Source organism: Mastomys coucha, unplaced genomic scaffold (assembly GCF_008632895.1).
Source record: "Mastomys coucha isolate ucsf_1 unplaced genomic scaffold, UCSF_Mcou_1 pScaffold21, whole genome shotgun sequence".
Classification (NCBI taxonomy): domain Eukaryota; kingdom Metazoa; phylum Chordata; class Mammalia; order Rodentia; family Muridae; genus Mastomys; species Mastomys coucha.
The window spans coordinates 26,232,117-26,236,433 of record NW_022196904.1 but is presented as its reverse complement, the minus strand read 5'-3'; the positions used below and the strand labels follow the sequence as shown (position 1 = coordinate 26,236,433).

The window sequence follows — 4,317 nt, the reverse complement described above, 5'->3', positions numbered from 1 at the left end:
TTGCGCTCTGCCAGCCTTTTCTCTACATTCCTGTGGTAGAAAGCAGCAGCAAAGCACAGTTGGCTTTTTTTTTTTTTTTTCGGGTGTGTCCTACCATATACTTCCCTCATCTCCGTGGCTGTAGCTTGCTTCTGGCTCCTTTGGGTTAGTGACTGCTAACTGGCATGTGACCTCCTCCTGCAAGGGCCGTGCAGTGTCTCTGTGTGGTTGTGCTTCCACCAAATATGGCACCTTCAGCACTTTCTGCACTGACATTTCCCCTTTGAGACAAGGTCTCAATATGTAGTCCAGACTAGCCCAGAACTCGTTGTTCACACACTGAGCTTGAACTTGTGTTCCTTTTGCCTGTGCCTTCTGAATGCTTGGAGTTTTTAGGCATGTGCCACTAAACTTGGCTTACACTGCATTCTATGACTTTGCAAATCACCCACAAGCCTTGAACCATCCTGGTCTGCATAACCAGGATAGCCATACCATGATTTCTTTTTTTAGAGAAGGACGTGTTGGCAAGAGTGTAGAGAGTTGGGGGCATTCACACACTATTGGTGAGAATGTAAAACAATGCCCCCAGCCTGGGAAAAGCTACAATAGTTCCTCAAAAGTTAAAAATAGAATTTCCAGGGGCTGGGGAGATGACTTAGTGGGTAATAGTGTGCCATACACACACACATACACACACACACACACACACACACACACACACACACACACACACTTGTCTTTCCAAGGACTCAGGTCTGGTTCCAGGCATCTATGTTGGATGGCTCACAACTGATTGGAACTATAGCTCCAGGAGATCAAATACCTCCTTCTGATCTCCACAGGTATGCACATATGTGCATGCATTCACACACACACACACACACACACACACATGCACACACATGCACATAAATGAAATTTTTTAAAAAAATTTTATTGATTCCTTGTGACATCATGCACCCCAGTCTTGCCCGCCTCCCTATTCCTTCATATCCACCCTTGCAACCCCCCCTAAATAAAAAACACATGAACAGATAAAACAAACCATAGAAAACATTTTGTGGAAGATACAGTGTGTCACAGTGTATTCCACAGTATACCCCTCTGTCCATACAACTTCACTTGCAAATGTCCATTGCAATGAGTCATTGGTCTAGTTTGATGTCTCCGGCTTCTGTGACACCATCAATATTAGGTCCTCATTTTTATATGATCCAGCAATTGAGATTCGGGGTATATATCTGAAAGAATTGGAAGCAAGGTCTCAAAAATGCTTTTGTACACGCTCTTTCAAAGCAACATTATTTACAGAAGTCAGTCAAGTGTCCATTGACAACAGATAAACTAGGGAGGAGTCACATGTCACTATATCATGCTAATAAGCTTCAAAAAGAGATGCTTTCTATTTGTCTGTGATTTGGTTTCACCCAAGGATGGCTTCCAACCTTCAGTCCTCCTGCCTCAGCCTTCTGAGTGTTGGAAGTACAGGCATGTACTCAGCAGGAAGAAAAGTCTGGTGTTGCTGTTATGCGGATGAAATCTGAGGACATTGTGCTGGTGAAGTGAGCAAACCCCAATGAGGCCATGCTTCCATCTGGGAGGTCCCTAAAGGGGTCATGTTCATAGAAACAGTGAGTAGAGAGATGCATGCTGGGGAGGGAGAGAGGGGAGAGCTGGTGTTCGCTGACCAGTTTCCATTTTATTTATTTATTTTTTAAAAGGTTTATTTTATTTATATGAGTACACTGTAGCTGTAGAGATGGCCGTGAGCCATCATGTGTGTGGCTGCTAGGAATTGAACTCAGTACCTCTGCCAGCCCCGCTTACTCCGGTGTAATTCACTGTAGCTGTCTTCAGACAGCACCAGAAGAGGGCATCAGATCTCATTACGGGTGGTTGTGAGCCACCATGTGGTTGCTGGGATCTGAGCTCAGGACCTTTGGAAGAGCAGTCAGTGCTCTTACTTGCTGAGCCATCTTGCCAGCCCAGCCAGTTTCCATTTTAAAACAGGGAGAAAAGCTACAAAGTCATCCTGTACATTGAATATTGTAAATGTGCTTGACACTGTTGAACAGTATGTTTACAGTGGTTTCAATGGCATCTATATCATCATAATAACTTTATCTTCATTTTAAGTTTTGTTGTAAAGACTTATTTTATTATTTAATTAGGTGTACCTACCTCTGTGTGTGTGTGTGTGTGTGTGTGTGTGTGTGTGTGTGTGCGCACACACACACATGCACTCATGTGCCTGTGCATGTCCCAGGAAGCCACAAGAGGGTGCCAAATCTCCAGGTGGTGGAATTCCACACAGTTGTGAGCCATTTGATGTGGGTACTGGGAACCAAACTTGGAGCCTCTGCAAAAGTAGCAGAGCTTCTTAACAGCTGAGCCATCTCTCCAGCCTCCCATTTTTTATTTTAAAGAGTAGAGCATGGATCCAAGTCTTTCCTCCTCTCTTCCCCCTCTTCCTTATCCCTCTTCCTCTTCTTCCTCCTCCTCCTCCCTTCTTCTTTGCTACAGTTTTGAAACAACATGGCACTACATAGCCCAGACAAGCCTTGAACTCATAGTCATCCTGCCAGATTCTTGGATTACAAGTGTGTGCCACCATGCCTGGGTCATTCATTCAATTTCTTTTTTTTTTTTTTAATTCTTTTTATTTTATTGTATGTGCATAGTTGTTTAGCCACCACATATGTCTATGGTGGCTAGTTTTATGTGAACTTGACATAAGCAAGAGTTATTAGAGAGTAGGGAACCTCATTTGAGAAACTGCCTCCCTAAGCTCAGGCCACAGGCAAGCCTACTGTAGGGCATTTTTCTTAATAATGGGGAAGGACTCAGCTCACTGTGGGTGGTGCCATCACTGGACTGGTGGTCCTGGGTTCTATAAAACAAAAACAAAAACAAACAAACAAACAAAAAAAAAAAACAGGCTGAGTAAGCCATGGGGAGCAAGCCAGTAAGCAGTACCCCTCCATGGTTTCTGCATCAGGTCCTGCCTCCAGGTTCCTGTCCTACTTGAGTTCCTGTCCTGACTTCCTTCGGTGATGAACAGGGACATGGAAGTATAAGCCAAAAAAATCATTTCTTCTTAAGTTGCTTTTGGTCACAGAGTTTCAGCAATGGTAACTCTAAGACAAAGTCTAGCACCACATGTGCGCCTGGTGCTTAACACCTAGAGCATGAGTTACACTCATGAACTGCTTCATGGGTGCTGGGAATTGAACCCCAGTCTCTGGAAGAGCAGCCAGTGCTCTCAATCACTGAATCATCATTCCAGAACTCCTATTTAGTGTCTTCATAGGTGACACTGAAGTATACACCATTTGTATAAGGCCTGGCCGGATGGTCTTCCTGAGGTCCCTTCCAGATCATCCTGCCAAGGAACAACTTAGCTCATTGGGACTGAGTTCATACTGGTATCTTACTTGCTGGTCTTACAAGAAACAGAAACTGTGTGTAGTTAATTTAAAGTAAATCTGAAGAAGCTCGTAGATGCCAAGGAAGTACAGAGCAGCCAGATCAAGGGCAGCAACAGAGAAATAGCTCCTTTTGCTGTGTGGGTTTTTTTATCTCGTGTCACTGTCAATTTCTCGGGCCACACAAGTCATATGCAGAAAGCCTATGCCTGTGTCTTGAAGTATGCAAGACCCCCTGAGTTGGTCTTTGAAATTGTTGAGTTTGACACTACTGTCTCTGATTCATCCTGAGTTGGATTTTCTGCTGAGTGAGAGTCAAGAATCTGACTTTTCCAACACCATTTGAGCAAAAGCCGTCCTTTCTCCGATGCATGCCCTGAGCATCTTTGCTGAGCTTCAGATGCACACAGCTATGTGGCTTTATCTCTGCCTGGTCCACTGGTCCACATGTCTGTGCACGTGCCAGCATCGGGCTGTTTGGGTTACTGTGGCTCTGTAGTACGAAGTGAAATCAGATAGTGTGACTTATGCTTAAGACCACTTTGGCTATTTTGTGTTTCCAAGATAATTTTGGGATTTTTTTTTCTATGTCTGGCCTCACATACTTTTAGAGAAAAAAGATAGAGGAAGCGGAATTAAAGAATAACTTGTAAAAGATTGCCCTTTCTTATAGCAATATTACTATACTTGATCTTACTTTTTCAAGTTTTACAACACAGTCTTAAAGTCGATCATTTACAGACTATATTAACCATGCACTAGCAATTATGATAAATATGCACTTTCCACAGGCAATTAAAAGTAGGGTAGCCCCAGCAACTCCAGGTTGTTGGGAGAATCTGTTCTCCAGAATCTCTACTGTTCTCCTTCCTTTGTCTTCTCCCCTCCTCTCTCTGTACCTCTCCTCTCC

General features: G+C 43.7%; 1 long non-coding RNA gene across 1 annotated transcript in view; it reads right to left on the bottom strand.

The window, feature by feature from the left end:
* Positions 1–1,055: 1,055 nt before the first annotated feature.
* The window catches only part of LOC116100464, a 23,653-nt gene continuing 20,391 nt past the window's right edge, over positions 1,056–4,317 (bottom strand). The window contains exon 3 of the long non-coding RNA XR_004122588.1: positions 1,056–1,223. This is a non-coding gene — a long non-coding RNA (uncharacterized LOC116100464). The remainder of the gene's footprint in view (positions 1,224–4,317) is intronic.